The sequence below is a fragment of the Rhinopithecus roxellana genome, chromosome 2 (assembly GCF_007565055.1).
Source record: "Rhinopithecus roxellana isolate Shanxi Qingling chromosome 2, ASM756505v1, whole genome shotgun sequence".
Taxonomy (NCBI): domain Eukaryota; kingdom Metazoa; phylum Chordata; class Mammalia; order Primates; family Cercopithecidae; genus Rhinopithecus; species Rhinopithecus roxellana.
The window spans coordinates 178554326-178567547 of record NC_044550.1 but is presented as its reverse complement, the minus strand read 5'-3'; positions in this window follow the sequence as shown (position 1 = coordinate 178567547).

Here is a 13222-nt window from a genome sequence, read left to right as displayed (position 1 = left end):
TTCTCCATAAGTAGAGCCTAAGATGAAAATTCTAAATGCGTAAATAATTCGGGGAGTAAAGAGAACATGAATAGAGATTGAGAAAATGTTTATGTGGGGAAGTAAATGAAGTGTGTTTTATCAAGATAGCTACCATTGGTTATGACTGAAACTTAATTCAGCGAGTAATGAATCTGGGAGTCAGTGGAACACTCACCCAAATTTGTTCTAGGAGAAGTGGACTTAGTTATTCCTGTCAATCATTAATTGAGGGCTGCTTCTAGGGGAAATAATTATTGAGCATTTTTGTTCTACCATAAGGTCTAGGGAAAATGTCTTGAGGGGAAAAACAAAGAAAATAAACCCAAGTAAACAAACAAACAAAAATGTTGGGACATAATTCTCTGAGTTTTTATTTGAAGCAGACAGGGAAGCTGCACTAAGCTCCATAGCATTGCAACAAGTGAAGCTTTCTTTCATAAAATCAACCAATCAGACCTAAAAAGAAAAATAGAACACTCTGATGACAAACATCCAGGCCATCAGCATAAGGATTTTCCAAAAGACCCTTCCCAGAGCATGTGCACTGTAGGATTATAGCTTGCCCTAATTTAACATTTACTTCATTTTAATAGCAAAGATCACACTAATGTGCAGAGATTTAAGATACTAATTAGACATGGGACATATGAGGAAACATGATGAGAGACTGTGCAGGTGCAGCCAACAAACCACCACAAACATGTGCTCATATCACCTGGAGGAGGCCTGGAGAAGAATAAAAACCTAGATTAGTTTGCTTTTGGGGAACAAGCTGAGGCCCAGGGGAAAGGTCAGGCATGCTTATTGCCCATTAGGTAAAAAATTCTCTAAGTTCTGGATACCTATTTGCAACATACTTCATTGTGTGTGCATATGTCATCTAGCCCTCTTTACATCACTATGTGGGAATTAGAGCTCAATGACTCAACACAAAATACCCTCTGACTACTACTGTTGCCATGACTAGTCAGCTATCTGTATTAATCTGTTCTCATGCTGCTATGAAGAAATATCTGAGAGTAGGTAATTTATAAAGAAAGGAGGTTTAAGTGACTGACAGTGTCACATGGCTGGGGAGGCCACAGGAAACTTACAACCATGGAGGAAGGGGAAGTAAACATGTTCTACTTCACATGGGAGCAACAAGGAGAAAAATGATAGCCAAGCAAAGGGGTAAGCCCCTTATAAAACCATCAGATCTCATGAGAATTTACTCACTCTCCTGAGAATATCATGAGGGAAACTACCCCCATGATATAATTATCTTACACAGGGTCCCTCCCACAACACATGGGGATTATGGAGACTGCAATTCAAGAAGAGATTTGGATGGGGATATAGCCAAATCATATAATTCCACCCTGGCACCTCCCAAAACTCATGTTCTTACATTTAAAAATACAATCATGCTCTTCCAACTGTCCCCCAAATTCTTAACTCATTCCAGTATTAACTCAAAAGTCTTAAGTCCAAAGTCTCATCTGAGATTAGGCAAGTCCCTTCTCCCTATGAGCCTGTAAAATCAGAAGCAAGCTAGTTACTTCCTAGATACAATGGGGGTACAGGCATTGGGTAAATACACTCATTCCAAATGGGAGAAATTGGCTAAAACAAAGAGGCTTACAGGATGCAGGGAAGCCCAAAATCTAATAGGGCAATCATTTATCCTTAAAGTTTCAAAATGGTCTCCTTTGTCCCATGTCTCTAATCCAGGTCATGCTGATGCAAGAGGTGGGCTCCAACAGCCTTGGGCAGCTCTACTCGTTTGGCTTAACAGAGTACAGCCTGTCTGCTGGCTGCTTTCACAGCTGGCATTGAGTATTTGTGGGTTTTCCAGGCACACAGTGCAAGCTGTTGGTTGGGCTACCATTCTGGGGTCTGGAGGATGGTGGCCTTCTTCTCACAGCTTCACTAGGCAGTGCCTCAGTGAGTTCTATGTGTGGGGGTTTCAACCCTACATCTCCCTTTTACACTACCCTAGCAGAGGTTCTCCATAAGGGCTCTGCTCCTGCAGCCAACTTCTACCTAGATATCCATGCATTTCCATGCATCCTCTGAAATATAGACAGAGGTTCTGAAACACCAATTCTTGACTTCTGTGTACCCGCAGGCTCAATATACTACATGTAAGCCACCAAGACTTGCGGTTTGCACCCTCTGAAGTAACAGCCAGAGCTGAACCTTAGTTTCTTTTAGCCACAGCTGGAGCTGAAGTAGCTGGAATGCAGGGCACCATTTACTGAAGCTGCACAGAGCCGGGCGGGCTGGGGGGGGCCCTGCACCTGGCCCATAAAACCATTTTTTCCTACTATGTCTCCAGGCATGTTTGGAAGAGTTGCCCTGAACACCTCTGACATGCCCTAGAGACATTTTCCCTATTGTCTTTGCAATTAACATTTAGCTGCTTATTACTCATGCAAATTTCTGGAGCAAGTTTGAATTTCTCCCCAGGAAATGGGTTTTCTTTTCTATTGCATTGTCAGGCTGCAAATTTGCCAAATGTTTATGCTCTACTTCCTCCTGAATGCTTTACTGCTTAGAAATTTCTTCTACTAGATACCTTAAGTAATCTCTCTCAAGTTCAAAGTTTCACACATCTCTAAGACAGGGGCAAAAAGCTACCATTCTCTTTATAAATACATAGCAAGAATCACATTTATTCCAGTCCCAACAATTCCTCATCTCCATCTGAGACCACCTCAGCCTGACTTCGTTGTCAGCATTTTGTTTAAAGCCATTCAACAAGTCTCTAGAAAGTTCTAAACTTTCCCACATTTTCCTGTCTTATTCTGAAGCCCCTCAAACTGTTCCACCTCTGCCTGTTACCCAGTTACAAAGTTGCTTCCACATTTTCAGGTATCTTATCACAGCATCCTCCTCCCGTACCAATTTACTGTATTAGTCTGTTCTCTTGCTGCTGTGAAGAAGTACCTGAGAGTGGGTAATTTATGAAGAAAAGAGGTTTAATTGACTCACAGTTCTGCATGGGTAGGGAGGCCTTAGGAAACTTACAATCATGGCAGAAGGAGGAAGCAAACATTTCCTTATTCACGTGGAATCAGCAAGGAGAAGAAAGAGTGCCCAGCAAAGGGGAAACTTCTTACAAAACCATCAGATCTTGTGAGAAGTTACTATCATGAGAATTGCATGGGGAAACTGCTTCCATGATTCATTTACCTCCCACTGGTTCCCTCCCACGACAAGCAAGGATTACGGGAACTACAATTCAAGATAAGATTTGGGTGGGAACACAGCCAAACCATATAACTCTCCTTCATTTCTGACCCCAAGAGTCTGTGTCCTATGCCAAGAACTATGAAACTGACTAGCTATTTTTTTTTTTTGAAATTCTGAGTAAAGTCTCATAATCTTCACATTTTTTGACAAAAGTCAAAAAAAATGGTGGATTATGCTGTGCATTTAAGTAGATTAGGACTCTAATCTACTTAAACTTTTGGTGAAGAGTTTGTGTATAAACTAGTGATAGAAATAATTCTGTTTTTTACACCTATGCTCAGAAATAATTCTGAGAAATTCAAAAGAAAAATACACAACTTTGATACAATGTTACTGTACTAACTGAACAGTTCCCTATAGCACTCATATAATCTTATAGTTTAAAGACAGTATAGTGGGTTGAATTGTGTCCCCCAGAGAGATACGTTATAACAAACAAATTAGGTGTAAGTAATTTATAACAGCCTGCTCCTACTTTATCAAACCCTAGAAAATATAAGGGGTACTTGATGGTGAATGTAATCCTGCATTTAAAGAGTACTATACTGAGACCTAAATATTCTGTAAGATATTCTAAAGGATATCCCATTGAGTCCTTTAGAATATCCCATAGAATCCTTTAGAATATCCTACAAAATATTTAGACCTCAGTACTATAATTGTTTTAACATAGGATTTTAACAATTTTAGCAATTTAACACAATCGTTTTTGATTCCGTCATTTGTGTTTTATTTTACTTTTACTTCAGAAAAGCTGTTTCATCATATTGAATACCTAACAATTAGAATTAAAGTTTAAACTTGAAGAGTAAATGATTATGACTGCTGTTTCAAGTGCAGTTAAAGAGAAAGATGTTTATTATTTGCACAGGACTATTATATACATAATAATGTGATATATTCTAATAATGTGATACATAGGATATGTATCACATGATACATAGAATATATATGACTCACACATATATAGAATATTTATCACATGATATGCAGAATATATCATATCACATTGTATATAATATATTACATATATATCACATGTTCAAAATGACAGCACAGAGTCTTATAATGATTATAAATGGAGAATATCCATTATGAACCAGTAACATTATAGTTACTATTTGAAGTAAAACTCTTTTAAATTTTCACTGGGTTTTTCTTTAAAGGAAGAGAAAAAAAATGTCATTTGTCCTCAACCAAGCTCAAGTTAGTAACAGGCGCAGCATAGATTTTTCTTAATAATTATGCAATTTTACCATTTTCATATATAAATTTTATGACACTTTTTAGGGGACAGAGTATGAAATTTAATTAAGTGATATATTTTATTCATGCTGTGATAATAAAGTGATTTGGGGAAAACATGGTTCTAATTCAATTTAGTTGTAATATTAATTAATGTGTGTTCACCTGCTTTAAAGTTTTCTGTATGATTCTAAAATAGAGCTGCATTAAGAAATTATCTCTTGGGGCTGGGAGCGGCTCACACCGGTAAGCCCAGCACATTGGGAGGCTGAGGCGGGCAGATTGCTTAAGGTCAGGAGTTCAAAAACTGCCTGGCTAACATGGTGAAAACCTGTCTCTACTACAAATACAAAAATTAGCAAGGAGTGGGGGCATGTACCTGTAGTCCCAGCTACTTGAGAGGCTGAGGCAGGAGAATTGCTCGAACCTGGGAGGCGGAGGTTGCAGTGAACTGAGATTGCACCACTTCCCTCCAGCCCAGACCACAGAGAGACTCTGTTCCCCGCTCCCCTACTGCCCCCTGCAAAAAGAAAAAAAGAAAAAATTATCTCTTGGGATGTCAGCAAGATAGCTAAATAGGAAGGCCTAATGTTTATCCTCCCTCTGTGAAAAAGGACCAAAACAATTAGTAAATAATCACATTTCAACTAGAATATGTGAAGGAAAGCACTGGCCTATCAGGTGAATGACAGAAACTCTGTGGAACATAGAGATCAGGATGGCCACAAGAAAAGGTGCCTTTGCCACTACATCTCCTCAGTTGGGATCAGCTCAAAGCCAGGAGGGACACTCCCGTGGGGAAAAAGGTAAGCAGCAGGTCTCCAGAAGCACGTCTTTAAACCACAAACACCTACCATCTTTGTTACTGAGCACTCTGCAGTCATCACAGGCTCTCAGTCCAGTCTAGAGAGCTACCTGAAATTATATGCCTGCATTACTCCAAAGAATAAGCTCATATGTGTCTCATTCTCCACCTACCTTGATCCAAGATGCAGCTAAACAACATCATCTTCAGACTGAAGCCATTAGTAGAGGGCATCCTTTTCTGGGGACCAGTAGCTACTGCACATGTTCATCCCTGACAACTCCATTGCACCCATATGCAATAGTGCATCATTCCCCACTGAGCAGCTACACCTGCCTATTCCCAGAAATAAACAGATTAGGTGGCACTCAATTGACTGGCTTCAGTGTTCTAACGCCAGCTACACAAAGCTTAGGCCCAGCAGAACTGGTTACAACTGTAACTGTGGCATCTTAACCCACATGGTACCCGATCTCTCAAGGAACAGGTGTTCCAGCCCAGCATGAAACTGACTTGAGCTACGCCCACAGTGTGGAGGCTATGCCAGGCAGAACAGCCACACACACTCCTTCAGCCTAGGCAACTGAGGCACTCTCACAAGCATAGGCATCTCTGATGTTGCCTACAGCCTAAAAACCTGCACTGTGGCTACTCAAAAACAAATGCACCCTACCAAATTGACACTCTAGAACACATCTGTAGGCAAAAATCGATCCCTACAAAAGTCACTCTATAAAATTGAAAAAGGCTACTCTTCCACCAGGTGCACAGATATCTATTCAGTGACAAAGATGTTAAGAACATACATTGTGGAAAGAACAGTCTCCTCAATAAACGGTGCTTGAAAACTGGATAACCAAATGCAGAATAACAAAACTAAGCCCCTATCTCTCAGAATATATAGAAATAAACACAAAATGGATTAAAGATTTAAATGTAAGACCCCAAATTATGAAACTGCTGCAAGTAAACATAAGAGAAACATTTCAGGACATTGGTCTGGGCAATAATTATTTGCATAAGAACTCAAAAGCATAGGTAAAAAAGCTAAAATAGACAAAGGAAATTATATCAAACTAAAAATTTGCTGCACAACAAAGAAAATAATCAACAGAGTGAAAAAAATAACCCACAGAATGGTAGGAAATATTAGCAAACTATACAACTGACAAGGGATTAATATCCAGAATATTAACTCAATCATTTTAAACATCTCAAAAACAAAGAAACCTCCACACAAGCAATCAAATTTAAAAATGGGCAAAATATCTGAATAGACATTTATCAAAAGAAGATATATAAATGACCAACAGATATGTAAAAAAATGTTCAACACCACTCAATATTGAGGCAATGCAAATCAAAATGTCACCTCACCCCAATTAGAAAACTATTATAAAAAAGACAAATAAAAAAATGCTGATATGAATGTGGAGAAATGGAAACCTTTATACACTGCTGGTAAAAATGTAAATTAGTACAGCTGCTATGGGAAACAGTATGTAGATTCCTCAAAAAATTAAAAATAAAGCTACCATATTGTCCAGCAATCCCACTACTTGATATTTATCCAAAGGAAATGAAATTCGGCCAAAGACCTATCTGCACCCCTATTTATTGAGGTACTATTCACAATACCCAAGTTGTGACAGCCATTAAGTGTCCATCAATGGATAAATTGACAAAGAAACATGTGGTGTGTGTACACAATGGAATACTATTCAGTCACAAAAAATAATAACTTCTTGCCATTCTAAAAAATCATGGAAGAACTTGGAGCACATCATGTAAAGTAAAATAAGCCAGGCAGAAAAATACAAATACTGCATAATCTCACTTCCTTGTGGAATCTAATAAAAGCTAATTTCGTGGTTGTATAGTGTAGAATAATGGTTACTAGAGGTGGAGAAGGGTAGAGGGAAGAAGGAGATGTACCAACGCCTTTATTTAAGTTAGACAGGAAGAACAAATTCTGGTGTTCTATTGAACAGTAAGGTGACTATAGTTAATACTATTAGATTATGTAATTCCAAAAAACTAGAAAAAACAATTTTGAATGTTTCCAGCACACAAAATAATAATAAATGTTTGAGTTGGTAGACATGCTAAATACTCTGATTTGATCATTACAAAATGTATGCATGTATCAAAATATCACACTGTACTCTGTAAATATGTACAATGATTATGTGTCAATTAAAAATAATATGAAACCCAGCCAAGCATAGTGGCTCACGCTTGTAATCCCAGCAGTTTGAGAGGTCGAGGCCAGTGGATCACCTGAGGGTATGAGTGCGAGACAAGCCTGGTCTACATGGTGAAACCCTGTCTCTTCTAAAAACACAAAAATTAGCTGGATATGGTGGCAAGTACTTGTATTTCCAGCTACTCAGGAAACTGAAACAGGAGAATCGCTTGAACTTGGGAGGTGAAGGTTGCAGTGAGCCCAGATCGTGCCTCTACACTCCAGCCTGGGCGACAGAGTGAGACTCCATCTCTAAATAAATAAATAAATAAATAAATAAATAAATAAATAAATAAAATGAAAATAAGATAAAACAAAATGAAACAAACAGAAATAAATTATCTCTTGGTATTAAAATGTCTAAAAACAGTGTTAAAAAGGATATAATTCTCCAGAGGGGTGGTATTCCCCATTGTTATTCATACTAAACACAGTGCATAATAGCTAAATATCACCACAATGTAAAAATACACACATTAAAATTTTTCTGGTAAAATTTTGTGACTTTTTCGTTCACTTTCAGAAAAGATGATATATTGTAACATGTTGTTTAGTTCATCTACTTCTGCAATTATCAAATGTACATTTCATTTATAAAATGGAGTAGGATGCATTTTTTACTTTATTGTCCATTTACATAAGATTAACTTTGCAAACAGGAGTTTATCATTTATTTAGTAAGGTTTTATAACATTTAAATTGAAGAGGACTTTATTCTTAATACTGAAGCTCAACTCATCAATAAATGTAGGGAAACCTTGAATAAAGGTGATGTATTCAAATTATTTATTCAAAGACCCATATTCTTTGCTAGTAGGAAGTACAGTTCCTCTCTTAAATTCTACTCATCTCAAAACTTTAAAAGTCCCATAGACATATGAGATTCAAAATGCATTATTTTTTCTTTTCCATGCAAAAAGGAGAGAATTTGATTCAGAGTACAATATGACATTACTCTACATACCAGTGACCATTAATAGATAGTTTTGGTTCTAAAACCAAGACTTGAGCAGTTCCACACATAACGCTCATCATTACCAAGCCCTTATGCAGACTACTGTGTTTCATCAAGCAGAATATTCAACTTCCTCAATGATAAACTTGAACTAGGTACGACCTGTTTATCTAAAGGTAGCCTGGGGCTTACAGTTCATGATTCTTGGCTTTCAGATCACATATAATAAAAGCTTTTTCTAAGAGTGCCAACAAAATTGAGGAGCACACGATTAGAATTGGTTTCTAGTATCATCAAACACAACATCTCAGAACCACTAACGATATGGACATTTACTGAGATCAAATCTTGAATAAAAGATCAGTTTATACTTTAAACCTATGTAACACAAAAGCTTTTGCTACATCTTATTTCCAAGGTCCCTCTGGTACCTAAATAATAGTCAATATGATCTGAGGGAACGTTATATTTACTCATCATGTTGGAACTCATCTGTGATTAGAAGTGGAGTTTTGGCACATTTGTATTTAATCTATATTGTGGCATCTGACTAAAGTTTAGCCGGAAATGTTAGTGTCAATCTTCTGAGGCAGATAATATTTAAATTCAGAAATAATAAACAACTTTGCAAAAGGTGTAACAAGACTTTATCAGTATAGAAGATTATATTTCCAGTAAAATAAGAAATAACTCTATTTAAATGTCAATATCTCAAACAGACTGCATTGTCTATTAATTTATCTGAAGCAATCTTTGACAGAATCCAATATTATTCATTTAGAATTGTGTTCAGCTACAGAGGAAACAAAGAATTGTATAAAAACTGCAGTTTCCTTATGTAGCAGGTATGTCTATTATCTCTCACCAGCATGTGGCTAAAATTTCTATTCACAGCCCAATTATTTTTGCTCCCTTGAAAATTCATTCACAAATATGGATTTCATCTCTCATACACATTAGGCATCATTCTAGTTTCTTAGTTACAGTGATGGACAAAACAGACATTATCCAAGATATCTTTGGGCTGGCTGTATAGATGCAGAGCTTCCCTAGCAGAAATTCTATAGAGCATTGTAAGTTCCCTGTAATTTTGTTCTGCATGTATTAGAAATGGCTCTACAGAGGTGATTCTTTTCCTGTTCTGTCTCTGGCCACATGCTACAGTTTCTGTGACATCTGGTTCATATTCTAGCGATCACCTCGTGTACATGATTGATGGCATTCCTCAGGCTGATGTTGCTGCTCGTTGTTGGCTCCATTTCTCTCTACACCTCTTTTCTATTGCATCTGAAGCATGGAGCAGGCCCTCACCATATGTCTCTATAGCAGAGTGGAGAATTGGTTGAAGCTTTTAATAAGACTTTACTGAATATTCATGGATAACAGATGAACCTGATAACCCAACTTCTAGAATTTTCCTTTGTATAACCCAAAGGCCAGTGTATTGAGTCCAGCTCCTGGCAAATCTCTTCCTGGAATCAAGTGCATACACAGCACAAGGAAGACGCAACAACGCCTGAACTGCTATCAAGGTCAATTTATAAACAGTCTCAGAAGAAAAGTTAATGTGTACTTCTTGTATGCTTAAACTTTGCCAAGCCTGTTTCCTATCCCAGTCCTCCTGTCCCAGAACTCCCAACGAAATTCTGGTCTGTTTACCCACAAACCTCAGTGATGTCATATCCCCTCTGGTTAAAGCAGAGCAATTATACCACATTAGAAGAAGCTGACATCAGTAAATTTTGTAATATTAAGGAATAAACAAAGTCACATATACGACTTTAGCCATCTAGTCTAGAGTCTTAATAGTGTCCTGTCTTCTGCAGGAAGTAAAAATGTTGACTTCATATTCTTTCTGTGATAATTTTCAGCTTACGACTTCTAAGTCACCATCTCAAATAAGAACACAAATGATAAAATTAAAACAGCCAATGGTTTTAGACAGAATGAAATATATTTACATGCAATAAGTATTTTTTCCTCTATTTCCAAAGCCCCATTCTCAAAAAAATAGTTTTTAAAAAAATTAGAGACCTGTGGATATACAACCTTATATCATAATTTACCATGCAAACAGGAGTTTTAGTTTCTCAGTCACATATTTGGCTATTTCTTTTGTAAGATATGTCTATGGAAGCTTCCTATACTTTTTTCCCTCAGAATAAAAGGAAAAAAAGAATTAAAAATTCATATAAGGGTCTTAATTTTATATGACCAGAAATAATGTATTATTATTAAAAAATGAATTAATGTAAAAAAAAGCTTTTGACTCTTTTTGTTCAAAATATTTCCATGATTAGTATTAGTCAAAATATTTAATTGTACTTATTCTTAATTTTAAAATGTCAAATCTATTAGGACACACATTATTAAATATTAAGTTATGCCAGCATCCCTCCCTCTTACGTTTCTAATGAGAATTCTATTTTGGAATACCTAGAACTCCCCAACTCTACTTTTTACTATTTTGTGTGTGTGCATTTTTTTTGTTTGCCTTGGCAGGCTAGTTACTTTAACTTTTGTGATATAAAACCAGTTGTAAGAAGATAATATGAAAGGGAAAAAGTAATAAGAGAAGGTATAGAGTGATGGCTAAGCCAGGATAGAAAGTTTAGAGGATTTGAAACGGCTCTGTGTTCCCACCCAAATCTCATCTTGTAGCTCCCATAATTCTCATGTGTTATTGGAGGGACACAGTGGGAAATGACTGAATCATGGGGATGGGTTTTTCCAATGCTGTTCTCATGAGAATGAATGAGTCTCATGAGATCTGATGGTCTTAAAAATGAGAGTCTCCCTGAAGGTGCTCTCTCTTTGACTGCTGCCGTCCACATAAGATGTGGCTTGCTCTTCCTTATCTTCTGCAATGATTGATTGTGAGACATCCCCAGTCATGTGGAACTGCAAGTCCAATAAAACTCTTTCTTTTGTAAATAGCCCAGTCTTGGGTATGTCTTTATCAGCAGTATGAAAATGAACCAATACAGTAAATTGGTACTGGTAGAATGGGGAGCTGCTGAAAAGATACCCAGAAGTGTGGAACCGACTTTGGAACTGGGTAACAGGCAGAGGTTTGAGGGCTCAGAAAAAGATAGAAAAATGTGGGAAAGTTTAGAACTCCCTAGAGACTTGGGAAATTTGACCAACATGTTGGCTTTGACCAAAATGCTGATAATGATATGCACAATGAAATCCAGGCTGTGGTGGTCTCAGATGGAGATGAGGAAAATGTTTGGAAGTGAAGCAAAGGTGACTCTTGTTATGCTTTAGCAAAGAGACTGGCAGCATTTAGCCACTGCCCTAGAGATGTGTGGGTCCTTGAACTTGAGAGACATGATTTAGGGTAACTGGCAGAAGAAATTTCTAAGCAGCAAAGCACTACTCGGGAGGCTGAGGCAGGAGAATGGTGTAAACCCAGGAGGCGGAGCTTGCAGTGAGCTGAGATCGGGCCACTGCACTCCAGCCTGGGCGCCAGAGCGAGACCCCATCTCAAAAAAAAAAAAAAGGAGGTGACTTGGGTGCCATTAAAGGCATTCAATTTCAAAAGGGAAACAGATCATAAAATTTGGGGATGTTTGCAGCCTGACAATGCAATAGAAAAGAAAATCCCATTTTCTGAGGAGAAATTCAAGCCAGTTGCAGAAATTTGTATAAGTAATGAGAAGTCAAATGTTAATCACCAATACAGTGGGGAAAATATCTCAAGGCCATGTCAGAGACCTTTGCACCAGTCCCTTCTATCACAGGCCCGGAGGCCCAGGAGGAAAAAAGTGGTTTTGTGGGCCTGGGTCCAGGGTCCTTGTGCTGTGTGCAGCCTAGGGACATGATGCTCTGCATCCCAGTTGCTCCAGTCATAGCCCAAAGGGGCCAAAGTAAAGGTTGTGCCATGGCTTCAGAGGGTGCAAGCCCCAAGCCTTGGCAGCTTCTGGGTGGACCTTGAGCCTGCCAGTGCACAGAAGTCAAGTATTGAGGTTTGGGAATCTCCACCTAGATTTCAGAAGATGTACGGAAATGCCTGGATGCCCAGGCAGAAGTTTGCTGGGAGGGTGGGGTCCTCATGGAGAACATCTGCTAGGGCAGTGCAGAAGGGAAATGTTGTGTGGGAGCCCCTACACAGAGTCCCTACTGGGGCACCACCTGGTGGAACTGTGAGAAAATAACCACCATCCTCGAGACCCGAGAATGATATATCAACCAACAGCTTGCACTGTGTGCCTGAAAAAGCTGCAGACACTCAGGGTGAGTCTGGGAAAACAGCCAAGAAGGAGGCTGTACCTTGCAAAGCCACAAGGATGGAGCTGCCCAAGACCATGGGAATCCAACCCTTGCATCAGCATGACCTGGATGTGAGATGTGGAATCAAAGGAGATCATTTTGGAGCTTTAAGATTTGATTGCCCTGCTGGATTTTGGATTTGCCTTGAGCCTTTAGCCCCTTCATTTTGGCCAATTTCTCCCATTTGGAATGGGTATATTTACCCAATGACTGTACCCCAAGTATCTAGGAAGTTATTAACTTGCTTTTGATTTTACAGGCTCAGACATGGAAGGGACTTGCCTTATCTTGGATGAGACTTTGGACTGTGGACTTTTGAATCAATGCTTATATGAGTTGAGACTTTGGGGAACTGTTGGAAAAGCATGATAGGTTTTAAAATGTGAAGATAAGAGATTTGGGAGGAGCGAGGGGCAGATTATATGGTTTGACTCTGTGT